The 17647-nt window shown below is 47.1% G+C and overlaps 1 long non-coding RNA gene across 1 annotated transcript; it reads left to right on the top strand.

The window, feature by feature from the left end:
- Positions 1-4518: 4518 nt before the first annotated feature.
- On the top strand, positions 4519-9756 carry LOC112661886 (uncharacterized). The gene is made up of 3 exons (XR_003138068.2): positions 4519-5168; positions 7277-7360; positions 7935-9756. It is a non-coding gene; the product is annotated as an uncharacterized LOC112661886 (long non-coding RNA).
- Positions 9757-17647: the final 7891 nt, after the last annotated feature.

Genomic DNA, 17647 nt, shown 5'->3' with positions numbered 1-17647 from the left:
AGGGCTGTGCTGTGCGTTGCTGCCTCCTGGCTCTATTTGCGAGCTGCCATAGGCGATGCCTCCTTGGTTCTTAGCGTTCAAATACGTAAGGGAAGGTGAGTCACTGCCTGTAGGGCTTGCAACCTTAGTGTCTAGAAGGGCCTCGAAGCCACAAACCTCTCCGTTTTCTATAAAATGGAGCTGATTGAGCCCCTTTGCCTAGACTTCCCTCCACTTCCTTTGTCTCTCCCTTGAGATTCCCCGCTGGCCTGGTGCAGGCTCTCCCTCTTGCTGCATCTTGGATCTCCTGGCACCACCTCACTGTGCCATCTGTTGGAGGGTTACCCCCCCACTCCCCCACCTTCCCCACCCCCCTTCACCCCCCCCACCCTGGGCGGGCAGGGGTCTCAGGTCTCTGCCCTGTGCCTGTGCCCCAAGGGATGCAGCCCCACAGCGAGTGCTCAGTGAATATCTTGCGGGGGGGACGGGGATACTGCTGCATCGCGTCCCCTTTTTCTCACACCCCAGCCACTGTCCACTCTGCGCACCCCATTCGTGCCCTGCAAGTGTGCTCAGGTGTCTGGTCAAACCCAGGCACCTGTGTGCTGTCCTGCTCCATCCTTACCGGCATCTGACCTGCCCTCCCATCCTCCCTCCTGCCCTCCCTCCTCCTGCCTCCCCTCCTCTGTCTCAGACACCTCTCACCCTGCCATGACTTCAGTGAGATCCTGAGTCTCTAAGTCCCACTGGCTTGACTGTGCCCCTCAGGCCCTGGTTCTGAATTCCCAGCCACCTGCAGACTGCCGCCAGGTGCCCTCCATGTGACATCATCTCCCTCTTGTGCCCTGGACCTGAAACCCTGGTCACACTGAGCTCTTCCTTCCTTGCCCCACCTCCACCTCACTGTCCTGTCTGTTGTCCTTTCCCAGAGCCATTTGTTCCCCCATCCCCATCCCCACCAGCCCATTTCCGCCTTAGGCTTCATTATCACTTGGTTGAACTATGGTTTAGTTGGTCTTCGAGCTGTTAATCCCCTACCCCCGATCCAAGGAACACGCCGCTGTCAAAGGTGTCTTCCCATCCTTGGCATTACCCCAGGGTGCACAGAATACAGGTGTAAGTCTCTTAAACTGAGACTCTAGCCTCTGAGTCTGGCCCCAGATGGCTTCCTGGCTCTATCTCCCATTTTTCTTATCGGAGACTCTGAGCTTTTGCCAACCAGAACCCTCTGTGTCTCACATATGCCATTAGAAAAAAAAAGTATATATATATATATATATTTACATCTATGTATATATATTTAATATATATGTATATATATTTACAGTTTTTACTTGTCCTTCAAGGCCTTGCTGGGATGCCACTTCCTCCAAGAAGCCCTTGCCGATTTCTCAGAAGTAATTTATCCCACCTCATCGTTCCTAAATTACTTCAGGGTGTTTTTCTTGCCTCATTTGATTTCATACTACGGTTATGTGGGAAACTTTCCGGCAAGACTAACAGGTTTTGTTTGGTTTTGTTTTTCCAGAGGCCCAACATGTTGTGAGGCCTCGTATGCTGGAGGCAGTTAATACTTGTTAAATGAAGAAAAAATTTTCATTCCTGTCTACTTTGTACAGTTATGATGGTAAATGGAAAAATCTGCAAGGAAAAAAACCCACAGAGCTCAGAAAAGTGTTGATGCCAGAGCATTCCAAATTGCTTTCAATATTTCAGAATTGACATAGAAAAATAAAAAGAAATCTCTCCTAAAACGCCGTGGCGGTGTGGGGTTAGAATTCACCATTAACCACGTAAACAGGAATTCAAGGGGAAAATGATCAAATTGGACTCATTTACATGTGTAATTACCCACCTGTGATCATTCTCTGGTCTTATCTAGTCCCTCTTTCTCCTCCCACATGGAAGTTAAAAATACTTTGTATCAAACATTTTCTTCCTAACCTAATGCAGTGAATTCTTGGAATGGGGGGTGTGTGTGTGAAGACAGCCCTGCTGCTTGAAACAAGACCTGGATCACCGTGGACCTCAGGCCCCAGCTTGTGGGTCAGGAGCCCGGCCCATAGACGTCGTTAGCCACCTTCAAAGGAGGTTTGGAAGTCGGTGGCCCTGGAAACATCCTGCCAGTGATGTTCAGTGATCAGGAAAGCCAGGAAAGGAAACTGTGGCTTTTAATCCCTTGGGAATCTGGTAGGCACAGCCCTATGGCAACCCGAAATAGTTGCTTTTGCTGAAAAGATAGGTGTCAGGGAGTGGGCTCTGCTTCAGGACACTCTTTCCTGGGGGTGGGGTCGGGGTAGAGAAGGTAAACCGTGGAACTGGGGTGGACAGGCCCTTGAGCTTGCGGAGGCAAGAGAACAGTGGTTGTCCAGGCCTGCAGGTGTCTGGGGCCCCAGGGAACTGGGACCTCTGGGGATGCTCTCTGGGGGCCCTGCAGCGAAGGAATCTGATGGTGCGGCCCGGGTCCACCCGAGGGCAGGGGCCTTCTGTCCAGGCCCCGGACACTCACAGGGTGGGCATCTCCTGGGAACTCTCTGGCCTGCTCTGACCGGGCCCTGAGTTCAGCAAGACCCCCCAGGTGGTCCCCACGCGCGCTGGGATCTGAGATGCGCTGGTTTAGAGGACGGTGAGTAAGACACCTCGTCACCATGCTCTTGCTCATCTGTTTTTATTACGGTTGTGAAGTTCTCTGAGCACCCTGGTGATTTTTGCTGTCCCTCCATTTGACACCCTATTTTTTTAAAAGTTTCATTTGAATTCAATTTGCCAACATAGAGTATAACACTCAGGGCTCATCTCATCACGTGCCTTTTTTTTTTTTTTTTTAAAGATTTTATTTATTCATGAGAGAGAGAGAGAAGGAGAGGCAGAGGGAGAAGCAGGCCCATGCAGGAAGCCTGATGCGGGACTCGATCCCGGGACTCCCGGACCATGCCCCAGGCCGAAGGCAGGCACTAAACCGCTGAGCCACCCAGGGACCCCCATCACATGCCTTTTTAATGCCCGTCACCCTGTTACCCCATCCCCCCACCCATCTCCCCCTCTGCAACCCCCCTATTGAAGTAGGTTAGTATTACCATCCTGCTCCGAGGTGGATATTTTTTCCTTAATCTGACCACAAGGGGCCGCATTTTACCACATAAATATTCATCGTGTCTGGCTGGCCCAGTGGCAGCAGGAGGCCCCTTCCCCTGGGGGGTGGGGTGCTTCATCTCGACCTGGAAGTCTATCCCTCTGGTAGCCTTACCCGAGCTCCTTAATTAAAATCATGTTCAAGGCCTTTCCCCCCCCACCCCCCCACCTGTTAACCCCCCCACCAGATTGCCAGCAGCTTGGGTTGCTGGGTATTCATTCCTGAAATTCTCTACACCTACACTCCCACGAGCAGAGCATTTCCCCCAAGAGACTTAACGTTTTACACTGAGAAGTTAATCATGTTTTCTCTTGCAGTCACTTCTGGAGTTTCCATGACTCAGGTTCTTTACTAAGCCCCCTCCCCTGATGCTTTCCCAGTCCTGAATGTGGTGTTTCCCAGAGCCCTTTGGAATTGCCAAGTGAGAGGTGTCAGCCTGCCTGAAAAAGCACATTTCTGATCACCTGGCTGATCTGATCATCTGGCTGATCCCAGGAATCCTAGCCTATGTATTAACGCCATCCGTTCTTCTGGAAATGAGAAGGAATGCTATAATGCTATTATCTTTTTCTGGGATGAGGCCTCAAAAGCATTGTATTCAGATTCATCCATTTTCCAAAACCCTAAGGTAAATTTGGACAATCCCATTTGAAGTCAGACTTGAAATGGAAGTCTTTAGGTATGTGTGTATATACTCGAGCATTAAATTATTTTACCCAACAGAAGGTGGCCCAGCCAAAGAGGTGCTGTGACCTCAGACTGGACTGGGAAGCCCGGAGCCTGGGGCGGGGGGCGGGGGGTCTGGGTCCTGCCGAGCTTAGACTAGCAGAGCAAGTCTTGGTCACTTAGCCTTGGTTTCCCCATCTCTATGATGAAGAGGCTGGACTAGAATGATTGAGAAGGTTCCTCCTTTCATTAACCTAGTAAATCAGAAGGTCTTTTGTTGTTCTAATGAAGCCTTGACTTGAAGTGGCAAACTTGATCCGAGGCTGATAGATCCCACAAAGCATCTGGAATCAGATAGATGTTGACAATACTCTCCCTTTTGGAGAACCAAGACCACAAAAGAGCCTTCGAATGGAAGTGCCACCCACATTTGCTGCTGCTGCTTGGTCGTATGTAGGTGGCTGGCAGGTGGCTGTCTTGAAGATATTCTTGAATCAGCTCATGGAATTCTGAATAGAATTAACACGCGGGCACGTGAGCACTTGATTTAACAGCATCTCTGGCCACCACTGTTTCATTAAGAAGATTAATCAATTTTTTTCTTTTCTTTTCTTTTCTTTTCTTTTCTTTTCTTTTCTTTTCTTTTCTTTTCTTTTCTTTTTTCTTTTCTTTTCTTTCTTTTCTTTTCTCTTCTCTTCTTTTCTCTTCTCTTCTCTTTTTTCTCTTCTTTTCTTTTTTTTCTTTTTTATCGGGCTCCCCACCCAGTGTGGAGCTCAACACAGGGCTTGAACTCCCAACTCTGAGATCAAGACCTGAGCTGAGAGACCCAGAGTCAGATGCTCAACCGACTGAGCTCCCCAGCCCCCCTGAGGATATGAATCATTAAAATACTTTGGTTGATCCCTCTTGTCATGGCTCAGGTCCCAATGAGCTGCACGTTCAGTGAAAAAGATGTACGTCCTGCTGTAGTCATTTTACTTTTGCCTGGTCTACCCTCCAGGCCCCGTCACTGTACCCCCTTGGCAAAGCCATGAGCAACCAGAGCTGCAGTTAGGGCTGGATGTCAGCCACAGAGCAGGCCCAGCAGAACCCCGTGATGCCAGCCCACCCGGTGGTTTCCAAGGCAACCCCTGATGTCTCCCTCCCCGGGCTGAAGGGGGGAGCCCGGGAGCCTCTCTCCTGACGTGGCTCTGAAGAGAACCAGCACCCGGCGAGGACTCTGGTTCCAGGCCTGTTTCCGATTTTTCTATGGAAGGATAAGTCCTACGTTTATCTGCCCCAGTGCTGAGATGAGGATTTGAATTTAAACGGAACTCTTGGGTGGTGGACACGGAAGATCACTGGGCTGAGAAATCACTGGGTGACCCTCCAAGGATGAAGAAGTAACGGGGTCAGAATTCTCACCGGAAAAAAATAATTTCTGTCACGACATGGGGGGTGGGGGTGGGAGGATTAGCAGGAGCCAAGATGCGGATTAAGGGGCTAGGGATAGCCCCCAACCAGGGCAGCTCCGGTCTTGCAATGTTTTTCTCATTGTTGCTGAGACTGTAAAATTTATTGTCCAAACCAGGACTCTTTCTTTTTCTTCCTTCCTTCCTTTTCCTTCCTTCCTTCCTTCCTTCCTTCCTTCCTTCCTTCCTTCCTTCCTTCCTTCCTTCCTTCCTTTCTCTCTCTCTTTCTTTCTTTCTTCATTCATTTATTACATTTATTTATTCATGAGAGACCCACACAGAGAGAGGCAGAGACACAGGCAGAGGGAGAAGCAGGCTCCCCCTGTGGAGCCTGATGTGGGTGGGACTGGATCCCAGGGCCCCAGGGTCATGACCTGAGCCGAAGGCAGATGCTCAACCACTGAGCCCCCCAGGCTCCCCTAAACCAGGGCACTTTAGACAGGGGTCGGGGGGAGATTTAACAATTAAGCCGTCCTGACAGACATAAACCATCCGAGGCAGGCCAGCACACGTCTCCCTGCCTTCTGTGTTGCACAGTAAGGAGTCCTTGGAACAAAGATCCTCCCCAGCGCATGGAGATGGAAAATCACCAGGCTCCTGCGATCAAGATTCCTGGTCCTCTGATGAGACCGGTCAAGGGGTCATGGGGGAACAGAAGAGGGAAACCAAGAAACGTGGGAGGCTTTGGATGGCAGTTAGGGGAAATGTGACAGGGTGTCAAAGAGAAGTGAACAGGGGCACCTGGGTGGCTCAGTGGTTGAGTGGCTGCCTTTGGCTCAGGTCATGATCCGGGGTCCTGGGATTGAGTCCCACATTGGGCTCCCCGCAGGGAGCCTGCTTCTTCCTCTGCCTGTGTCTCTGCTGCTCTCTTTGAGTCTCTCATGAATAAATAAATAAATATTAAAAAAAATAATAAAAAATAATAATAAAAAATAAAAAGCAAAGGTATGTTTTAGCCTGTTTGGGCTGCTCTAACAAAATGCCCATGGACTGGGTGGCTTATGAACACCAGAAATCTACTTGTCCCAGTTCTGCAGGCTGGAAGTGAAGTCCCAGAGCAAGGCGCTGGCATGGCCGGGTTCTGGGGGGCCCTCCTTCCTGGCTGTGGGTGGCTGTTTCCTTGCTATATCCCCAAGTGGTGGAGAGAAGACAAGGGGCCTCTCTGGGGCTCCTTTTATAGAGGGCACTGACCCCAATCACAAGGGCTCCACTCTCATGACCTAATCACCTCCTGAAGGCCCACACTGTGGGGTAGGATTTCTTTTTTTTTTTTCTTAATATTTTATTTATTTATTCATGAGAGACACAGAATGAGGCAGAGACACAGGCAGAGGGAGAAGCAGGCTCCCTGAGGGGAGCCCGATGTGGGACTCGATCCCAGGACCTCAGGATCACACCCTGAGCTAAAGGCAGATGCTCAACCACTGAACCACTCAGATGTCCCCGTGGGTAGGATTTAACATGAATTTGGGGAGCAACACAATATTTGGTCCATTGCAAAGTACTCAAAAAATATACTTTTGCTATAGAAAAATGAGAAGATACAGGTAAATGAAGACAATGAAATCATCTGTAATCTAAGCACTATTCAGATTTTAGTATGGATCCTTGCACACCCTCTCTTATGCATTTTACTTATGCCTATACCTATAATTATTAAAATGATAGCTGTAATAATAATTATCATATTATGAACAGTTTTCCATATCAGCAAATGTGCTTGTAGAACATTGTTTTAATAACTATGTAATGTTTCACAGTAGTGAGTAGTTCGTTTACCCAAATTTCTTGGCATCAGGTACGAGACTTTCTATATTTTCTGTATTACAAACGACAGGGTATTGAACATCTAGTAGAATCTCTGTGCGTATATAATTAGTGACTCTGGAATGTGTGACTTCAGTGGGCCATGTGACCCGTTAACTCCGGGGTCTGTTGATGATCTGATTGTGGAATGTACACGTGACAAAAACGGAGGACCGGACATGGGTTCTAGTTCTGGCCCAGACACATAATCCCAAGTGTATACCTTAACCTCTCTGTTTAGGTTTTCTGATTTGTAACAGAACAAAAATTAGACATGAGCAATGCTGCTGTTCCTTGAACTGGATTATTGTAAAGATCCAATAAGGTAAGTGTGTGATAAACCATTTAAAGTCATAAAGCAAAAAAAAATAATAATAAAAAAATAAAGTCATAAAGCAGTTTACCTTTATAGGGATTTATGACTTTCTTTGCAAAACGCTATTTCATTTTATGTAAAAAAATTTTTTTTAAGATTTTATTTATTTGTTCATGAGAGACACAGAGGCAGAGACATAGGCAGAGGGAGAAGCAGGCTCCATGCAGGGAGCCCGATGCAGGACTCGATCCTGGGACTGGAGGATCATGCCCTGGGCCAAAGGCAGACGCTCAACCACTGAGCCACCCAGGCGTCCCTCATTTTGTTTTTTAAAAAAGATTTTATTTATTTATTTGAGAGAGAGAGAGATAACGAGAGAGAGAATGAGCAGGGGAAGGTGCTGAGGGGTAGGGAGAAGCAGGTCCTCCCTGAGCAGGTGGGGCTCCATCCCAGGACCCTGGAATTGTGACTTGAGCCGAAGGCGGGTGCTTAACCTATTGAGCCACCCAGGGGCCCCAAATGCTATTTTGAAAAATTCTATTACATCGACTAAAACTTCTTCCAATTTTTTGACATTCTCTAGGAAAACTGATTTTTATGAACCAACCAACAAGCATTGCATAATTTGGAAGTTGTGGCGCCTGAGTGAGCACTTCCAGGGAGAAGCTACTAGAAACTCAGGCTAATCAGACACCTGCCTGCCTGCATTCCAGATGATGATCACAAACCAAAGGCAGAGGGAGCACAGGCTTTGCAAAGGAAGTAACACTTGGTGTAAAATTGTCGGGGGAGGGGGAGTGGGTGGGTATGGAGGAGGCATGGGTAGTTCCCCCTCTTCACTCCCTCACCCTCAGCCATCAGCCAGGACACTGCTCTGAAACAGGAGAGTAATTTGGGGCTGATCCTGTCCAGCCTGAGAGAGACAGAGGCCAGCCTGCTGTCAGAGATAACAACGGCTGTTGGAAGGCAAGTCTGGGGGAAATATTTTAATAAAGAATCCTGGGAATTCCAGCTCCAGTTGGAGCGGGCCCCAAGGGGGCAAGTCAGGAGCATGAATGGAAATTTGCAGCCTGAATTAACCCCAAAGACGACAGTCCCATGGCTGGAAACCATGCATGCCTCCCACATACCTGCCATTCACCCATGGGACAGAAAGGCACAGTGGGGTGGGGGTGGGGGTATGAAATACTGCTCAGCACACAGGAAGGGGTCCAAAGACCCCCCTCCCTCTGACCCTCACCCACAGGCCATGAGTGCACAACTCCCGTGGTGGTGGTGGTGGGGGGGCACCTTCTCATCTTGCAAGGAGCAGATAGTAGATGCTCATTGTGCTCCCTGAATGGGTGAGCCAACAGTAGGAGCCACAAAGAGGGGGCTGAGGACCTCCCACCCAGCCTGCCATCAAAGTAACTTGCAGGAATTCCACTGTTAATTCTCAGGGTCCCTAAAGAAAAGAACATTCACTCCCACCCACATTGGAAGATGGCTTGCATTGGAAGGAAATGGTACGTAAAGACAACATCTTCGAGTTCACTGCAAGGTGTTTTGTAAAGCTAACGTATTTTCCTTCCCTGGAGATGACTCGAAAACATGAGTTTCATTGTAGTAGGAGGCCAACTTAATCAACAGAGGGAGCAGACAGGGGAGGGTATTTCTGCCAGCGGGTGTACTGGGGCCGAGGGATGGCAGTACACCGGTTCTGCTCCAGCGGAGACAGACAAGTGCCAGGCTTCTAGAAGCCCTTTCTTTGCCTGCCTGTAGATACCTCCACTGCAATTATTTTAAGTTCCCCTGGATATTTTAAATATGACATATAACGCTGACCAAGTAAATGTAGCAGTACATTTCCCCAGGTTTTAAAATTGTACTGATGAGAACAGGGAAGAAGGGGGAGCCCTACTGGTACGACCGACTTTTATTTTAGTTGCTATTTAAGTGCAAAGAAAGGCTGGAAGTACCTGATAAATAGAAAAGGCGAGGCTCTACTACGGACCACGAGCAGAAAAACTCGGGCACTTCTGGGAGTGATTAATTCCCACTGCACAGAGATGGTCTCTTGCCTTCAGCGGAGCTTGGGAAAAGCCTTCGTTTGGAATAAGTAGGTAACTTTTTTGGGGTTGCCTTCAGAGATCCAGTTCTTGTTTCTGTTTGATGACTTCATTTTTTCAATTGCTGACAAATTGTAAGGGGAAGGACAGACTTTATTTGGGTTTCTTCTCTTAAATGATGAGTTTCAGAAGAGATATACAGAAGCCCCAGTGGGTTAGACAGAGGTCACATCTGGAGCTTCCTCCCACCTGGGCAGCAGGTGCTTAAGGGAAGTGGTTTCTTAAGGGGAGGTGGTGGTTAGTGACCTAAGGGTTTGGGGTTAGGCCAACTTGAAGAGAGGGATGTGGAAGAAAGGAAAGGAGGAGGAGGGGGAGAGAGAGAGGAGGGGAGGGAGAGAGGTGGGTAAAGAGAGAGAAGGAAGGGGAGGGAGGGATGGAGAAAGGGGGGTAGGGAGAGAGAGGCAGGAAAGGAGGAGGGGGGAGGGAGGGAGAGACGGAGGGAGACTCTGCATTGACCTAGCATCTTTAGGAGCCACAAAAATTGTCCTAGAGAATTATCCCTCAAGGCTATTTGCACGCTAGTGAGAAATAGGCTCACTGATACTTCTTCATCACCTCTGAAGGGACAGCCTTGGAGGAAGCTGTTTAAAGCCCTTCTTTGCCCTTCTTGGCCCCACCAGGGCTCTTAATTCTATGGGGCTTTCTCAACTGAGAGAGAAGGGCAAGGAAGAAGGCTGCCCAGGGTCTGTGCCAGAGTGGCTAGTGAGAGGTAAGACTGTACACTGTCCAGTCAGCCTCTGAGAAGCTCAACCCTGCCTTCTGGAAGCTCTGGACACCAGCAGGGGAAAGGAGGGACGGGCGCTGCCCCAAAGGCCTTGTGGGGGGGTAGCCTGTGTGCACTGTGTGTGTCTTTGGGGAGCTCCGAGAAGTAACTGGGGGACAGAAGAGACATGAGGTCCTGCGTGGATTTACAGACTTGCAATCAGGACAGGGGAGGCTTAGTTGGTTATTCAAAAAACAATTTTTTTTACAAGGTATATTATATAATTACTTAAAACAACAACAACAACAACAACAACAACAACAACAACAAAACAAAAAAAACCCCCAAACAACTGAGTATAGATATTTTCATTTTGGAAAAAAATTGTGGGCAAGAATCGAGGCTTAATTAGGTTCAGATATCGGGGGCTGGTGGGATCCATGCTGGTGGTCAGCTCACAGCCTGGGCATAAGGCAAGGGAGAGAGGAGTCTGAAGTCGGAAGACAGGGGTTTTTTGTTTGTTTCTCCCCTGCTCCTTTCTGTCAGGCAGCAGCTGGCTTCTGAGCCTCAGTGTTCCCCTCTGCGAAACGGGGCTGTTGGGAGGCCTATGCGGCACCCTGCACAGGGCTTGAGAGGCTAAGAGGACTCTCCGTAAATACTGCTTTGCAAATTGCCACATCAATGCGGAGCTCTGAGCGGCACGTTGGTGTGTTTTTTCCCTGCCGAGAATGGACTATCCATGGTTCCTCCCCTTAGCCTTCACCTCAACACACTCAATTATGGCTTCTGGATGATGGAAACACAAACATTTGTCAGTGAGCTTCTGCTCAACATTGTACTGCATTTCTGTGGCGTCCTCCTCCCCCTGAGAGCCTGTGTTAGAGTGTGGGCAAGCAGGAGGCCCAGGCGGTGGGTCTGGGGGGCCTGGGATAGAGTGCCGTGCAGTGGAAAAAAGACCTCCGCACGCAGCCTTTCTCCCCTGGTCTGCAAAATGTCAGAGAATCCTGAACTGCTCCCTCATGGCTCCAGGAGGCCCCCCTCCCAAACTTCAGGCATCCCTGTTGAAATACAAGATGGCAAGGCCATATCCACCATCGTTCTCTCTGCCAGCAAACTTTGGAGCCTTGGTCAGCCGGGGAAGTTTAATGACAGCTATACAAGTGATCTTGGGTTTGTTTTGGGGGTTTTCCAAAGCAAGAGGGGGAAAGTAATTTTATTTTTATAAAGATGAAAAAAATGCCCAGAAACCCTTGCCAGCCAAGCCCTTTCTTCATATATATGTATTCCCCGCCCCCCGGCTTCTTGATTCCTCTTACTTCCCGAGCCCCATGAAAGGCAAGTTTACTGTCCTGGACAAAGGGTGGTTTGTGTCCTTTTGCTATGAGACAAATGGGAGAGGGGGAGGAAGGAAGAGAGACTCAGGGTTCAAATATTTCTTCTAGACAATATGAAGTCCTGCTGCTGCTGGAGTAGCTGCCCTGCTCCACGCAGGGGAAGAGTTAGGGAGGACTTGTGAGGTCAGTAGGGCCAAAACTGTGTCTTGGTCTCCCTGAGTGAGCCAGAGCTCCACTGAAAACCTAGCTTACCATCTCCAACCTCATTCGATCTAAACAAAGAAGGGTAGAAAGATGAACACAACTCTTGCATGGGTTTTATTTCCCTTTGGCTCCAATTGTTTGTGCGTGCCACATACTCACCTACGCTTTGGTGTGTACACTCTGATGTAAAGAGTCTGTGTGGCTCAGTAACAGCCAGAGGGGCAGGGTCCCAGTCTAGAAGCACGGGTAGGCCAGGAAGCAGATGCCTGTATTAGTCTGCTACTGCTGTCATGATAGCATACCAAAGACTGGGTGGGGTAAACAACAGGACTTGATGTTTTTGCACAATTTTGGAGGCCTGAGATTAAGATGTTGGTAGATGTGTTTTTTCTGAGGCCTCGCTACTTGGCTTGTAGTTGGCCATCTTCTCCCTGTGTCTTTACATGGTCTTTTCTCTGTCCTGTCTGTGTCCTAATCTCCTCTGATAAGGGCACCAGTCATATTGGATAAGGGCCCATGATGATGACCTCATTCTGACTTAATGACCCCTTTAAAGACCCTTTGTCCAAATACAGTCCCATTCTGTGGTACTGGGGGTTAGGATTTCAGTGTGTGGACTTTTTGCCAGACACGATTCAGCCCATAGCAGTTCCCTACAACAAAGGGGCTTGCTAGGGGCTGGGGAGATGTGCCTAAAATTATGTTCTCAATAATGTCCCTACCCTAGTGATGGGAACATGGTAGGCTCTTTTTAACAGCGGTCCACTTCTGGGGCCCCTGGGTGGCTTAGCAGTTGAGCATCTGCCTTCGACTCAGGGCGTGATCCTGGGGTTTGGGGATCGAGTACTGCGTTGGGTTCCCTGTAGGAAGCCTGCTTCTCCCTCTGCCTATGTGTCTGTCTCTCTCTGTGTCTCTCATGAATAAATAAATAAAATAAAAAATTTTAAAAAAAAGATGGTGGTCCACTCCTGTTCTCCAGGCAAAACACTAGGTCTCTATTATCAGGGGGCTCATCCTCCTCCAGGGGAGCCATGAAATCTCAAGCCATGGGAAGAGACTTGGGACTCTGGGTTCAGGTTCCCAATCTGGGCTGTACCACTGCTCACCAAATAGGTAAGAGATGTCATCTTTTGAGTCTGTTCCTCAGGTGTAAAATGGGGGTGGTTAGAGAGAGATGAGTGGACTCAATGATCCAAGGACTCACTGACTCCGAGCCTTGCAGTGGTTAAGGGCAGGGTGCCAAAGTGAGGAGTAGTAATTGGGTGTTGGCTAGAATAACTGAGAAAGCATTTGTGCTTGCTCAGAACTGGGTGTTTCCCATAATCTTTGCTTGGGCTGAAGCCAGTCATCCTCCATGACTGGCTGACTTTTTTGGTCAAAAGGAACTCATCTCTCTTTCTTCTGTGCTTCCCCCCTACCCCCTCAAAACCAAACAAAGAAACTCTGCCCTTTGGAGCCAGAGCAGCACATGCTTTGGGAGGGAAGTCTCAGAGAAAGTCTCTCTCTGCTTGTTCCCCTCAGTCATCACCTCATCTGCCAGGCTCCAGCTGTGGCCGACACGGCTGGGATGTCTTTGCACAGCTCCAGATGCTGCCCTGGAACTCTGAAGGCCAGTTACTGAGAGAGAAGGCTCTGGCAACAAAGTGAAGGAGTTAGAGCAGGAGTCAGACTAAGATAACCCCAGCAATGTCTCTTCCACTCTGGGTTCTGGAATGTTCCCATGAGAGAAGCCTGCCCTGGGTTGACTGTTCACTTGGATGACTCTTGGGGCTTTTACTTCACACAGGACCCCTTGCTGGAGTTTGAGGGCTCAAGGAATCGCACCCTCCCCTCTTCACCTGAATCCAGAAGTAACTGAGGATAAGCAAAAAGGGGAGGAGAAAGTGCCCTCGGGCACAGTGCTGAGTTTCCTAATAGAAACCAGAGAATCATACACAGGCCAAGGAGCAAGAGACCAAATCTGTGTGTCCCAGATCTCGATCCGGCCAGATCTGAAGGATGAGGGATGGAGCCCGGGGCTGAGTGATGACCCGGCAACTCTTTCCAACAGATGATGGAAGAGCCTTCTGCTAATGGATGTTGGCCTCATGAAAGGAAATACCAGGAATTGGGAAGAAAGGCCTCTCCACACTGCTGCTGTCCCCAGGACCACCACCCAAGATATTCAGGGTGAGAAGTCTTTACTGACACCTGATGTGACAGAGGGGAGGTCACACTGCAGGACACTGACAGCTTAACACTGCACATCAGCCATTCGCCCTCTTTGTCTCTGGCAGCCCTTTGGCTAGCCCGCCACCAGGATTTCTTCCCTGCCTTCCCCCTGGCCAGGCTGCAGCTCTTCTTGTGTTGCAGGATCCTCTGCTCCTTGAAGACACTTCCCCCACAGCATTTCCCTTGTTATGCAGAGAGAATTTTAGCTGTTCATCCCCTCCACTGCACATCCAAGGAGCATCAAAGCACCCTGTCTCCCTGGGATTTCACCCTTTGACATCTCAGAAGAGCTAGCAGGGACTTCACCCTTTCACTCTCTCTGGTCTGTGCAAGTGGCAGGAAACAACACAGACATTTACTTTCCTACTGTGACGAGTGATGCCACCTCCCCTCGGAAAGCAGAAGTGCCTACAGTTAGCGTGGGTGTTTGTTAGAATCCTTTTTATTTACCGTAAGACCTTACCCTGATGAGCTAAGTGCTCTCCTCGGCATTCAACAGGGTAATGAGATCAATAGAGTGAGCCTTTATATTAGGTCAATGCCCAATTAACCAATTCTGGCTTAATTTTTGAGAATGGTGTGAATTATGGAACTAACTTGATTCTTTTTCTGAACAGAACCCAGATTTCAACTCAACTTCTTCAATGGTCCATTCTTTCCCCACTAATTAAATTGCTTCCTAAAATATTTGCTAGATATGTACATTGATCTGGACGCTACAGGTTTTGGACTCTAAGTCAGTTGATTATTTGTCTGTTGCTGGATCAATAGCACACCTTGAAAATTATGATAACCTTATGGTATATTTTGGTGTCTCCTGGAGCAAATTCTTTCATTGTCACGCCTTTTCTCAAATTTCTTGGCTTGACCTATGAGGCTTTGCCTCCCGTCAATTTTTTTAGAGAAGTCAGCTTTATTGTGATAGAATTTATATACAAATAAAATAAAATTAATGGAAAATGAAGTTATTGTACAATTCGATGAGTTTTGACAAATAGGTATAGTCATGTGACTACCTTTACAGTTATGATATAGATATTATAATGTTCTACATCATAACTGTAAATTTTGTCACCTCAAAACTTCCCTTGTACCCTTTTGCAACCAAATCCCCTCACCTCTGGCCCCTGGCCTGTTCTGTCACTGTGGGTTTTTTTTTTTCTTTTCTAAAATTTTAGAATAAGGGAATCCTACAGGGTGTAGTCTTTAATGTCTGACCTCTTTTCACTAAGCATAATGCTTTTGGGATCACCCACGTCACTGCAGGAAGCACTAGCTGTTCTTTATGCTGGTGACAACCCATCGTGTGAATGTACAACACCGTGTTTCCCATCCACTGTGGAGGGACCTTTGGGCTGTCTCCTGCTTCTGAGTAAAACCTCGAGGGGTGCCTGGGTGGCTCAGTTAGTTAAACATCTGACTCTTGATTTGGGCTCAGGTCATGATCTCAGGGTTGTGGGATTGAGCCTTGCAACAGGCTTTGTGTTCAGTGGGGCGTCTACTTGAGATTCTCTCTCTCTCTCTCCCTCTGCCTCTCTTCATGCATGATCTCTCCCTCTCTCAAGTAATAAATAAAATCTTTTAAAAAATTTAAACAAAAAAAACCCCTTTGAATTAATATTTGCATACAAATTTGTGAGTGAACACATGCTCACACTTCCGGGTAAATACCTAATGGTGGGATTGCTGGGTCATGGTCATATGGCATGGTCTTATGTTTACTTTTAGAAGAAATATTTGTGTGTTATGGTTCCTCTACATCCTCACCAGCACTTGCTATTATCAGATTTTTAATTTTACCTATTTTAATAGATGTATGGTGGTGCCTTATGGATGTTCAAATTTGAATTTGCCTAAGGACTAATGGTGACCACCTGTTCATGTGCTCATCTGGCACCCATATTACTTTTCAGTAAAGCATCTGTTTAAGCTTTTTGATTTTTCTTTTTTAAGTGGAGTTGTTTGTTTCCTTGCTGATTTTTGGGAGTTCTTGATATATTCTAGATACAAGGCCCCTCAGTCAGCTATGTGATTCTCAGATATGTAGCTTGTCTTTTTCTTAACTGTTTTCACAGACCTAAACTTCTAAATTGTGCTGAAGCCCAATTTAACAATTTTAATCTTTGGGGCCCTGAGAACTCTTTGCTAACCTCAGATTCCAAGGATTTTCTGCTATGTTTTCTTCTTTAAAGTTTTATATTTTTCATTTAGGAGTATCATCTATTTGAATTTCATTGTTGTTGTAGAAAGTGAGAGGTTTACGCCAAAGTTTTTTTTTTTTTCTTTTTGTTGGTTTATGGACATCCAGTTGTTCCAGCACCATGTGTTGAAAAGATCATCCTTCTTCCATTGAATTGCTTTTGCACCTTTGTAAAAAATCACGTGGTCATGTTTGGGCGGGTCTATTTCCAGTTCCTCTGTTTTGTTCTACTACTACCACACTGTCCTGGGGAGACAGATAAATGAATAAAGAGTTCACTCATTTGTTAGGACTCAGCTCACACTTTTATCTGAAGAGTTCTCTTGAAACATTACCAGGTAGGACTGACCTCTCCACCTTTGCTTCTTCGCAGCCCTGGTCCCTCTATCTCAGACCCTCAGCTCTGTGAGCTGCTTCTTTTTTTTTTTTTTTTCTTCTTCTTCTTCTTCTTCTTCTTCTTCTTCTTCTTCTTCTTCTTTCTTCCTCTTTCTTCTTTTCTTCTTCTTCTTCTTCTTCTTTTCTTCTTCTTCTTCTTTTTCTTCTTCTTTTCTTCTTCTTCTTTCTTCTTCTTTTCTTCTTCTTCTTCTTCTTCTTCTTCTTCTTCTTCTTCAGATGGGGGGAGGGATAGAGGGAGAGAGAGAGAGAGAATCTTAAGGAGACTCCATCCCCTGCATGGAGCCCAATTTGGGGCTCTATCTCATGACCCTGAGAACATAATCTAAGCCACCCAGGTGCCAAAGGAGAATATATATATATATATATATATATATATATATATATATATATATATATATTTTAAAGTAGGCTCCATGCCTAGTGTGGAGCCCAACATGGCACTTGAACTCAAAACTATGAGATCAAGATCTGAGCTGAGACAAAGAGTACGATGTTTAACTGACCGAGCCACCCAGGCACCCCAGCCCTGTGAGCTTCTGCAGGGCAGGGACAGTGGCATTCCTTTATAACTGCCCAGTACAGGGCCTGTCACATAGCAGTGCTTAATGACGTTTGTTGAATAAAATGACTAACAGTGTATGAGCTGAGTGCTGTCTACATTCAAGAAGATGGATAAGAGGCCACATTCAGCGAGAGGCTTTTTGTTCACAGAGTAACTATGTCACGAATGAGGAACAGACAGAGACATTTTGCTGTCTTGCAGTGGTGAGAAATATTTTTGTCTTAGTATAGCCCAATTCAGGTAAAGAAATATATTTATGGCTTATAGCTTTTTTTCAATCAAAATGAAATAGTTATATTATACCCCAGGGGAGAAATGTTATTTTTCATATCTAAGATCATCTATTTTATTCAATAAAATAATATGAATGAGGAAACTGGCACTGAACTGTCCACATCTATTTGAGAAGTGATGGTCATTGGAAGCCTTATCATCCTTCATCCTGGAGTGGAATGTGGCTCATATTGGGAAACTAGTCAGTATCAGGCTGTTTCTTACTGTTGTAAAGAGTTTTTCTAGTAAGGAATTGATTGTCAAGAGACCAACAAAGCAAAATTTCTTTCAGCCTTTTGTGGGAC

The sequence above is a fragment of the Canis lupus genome, chromosome 31, assembly GCF_003254725.2.
Source record: "Canis lupus dingo isolate Sandy chromosome 31, ASM325472v2, whole genome shotgun sequence".
Lineage (NCBI taxonomy): Eukaryota > Metazoa > Chordata > Mammalia > Carnivora > Canidae > Canis > Canis lupus.
Note: the sequence above shows the minus strand (reverse complement) of the source record. Positions and strands in the feature narration are given on the sequence as shown.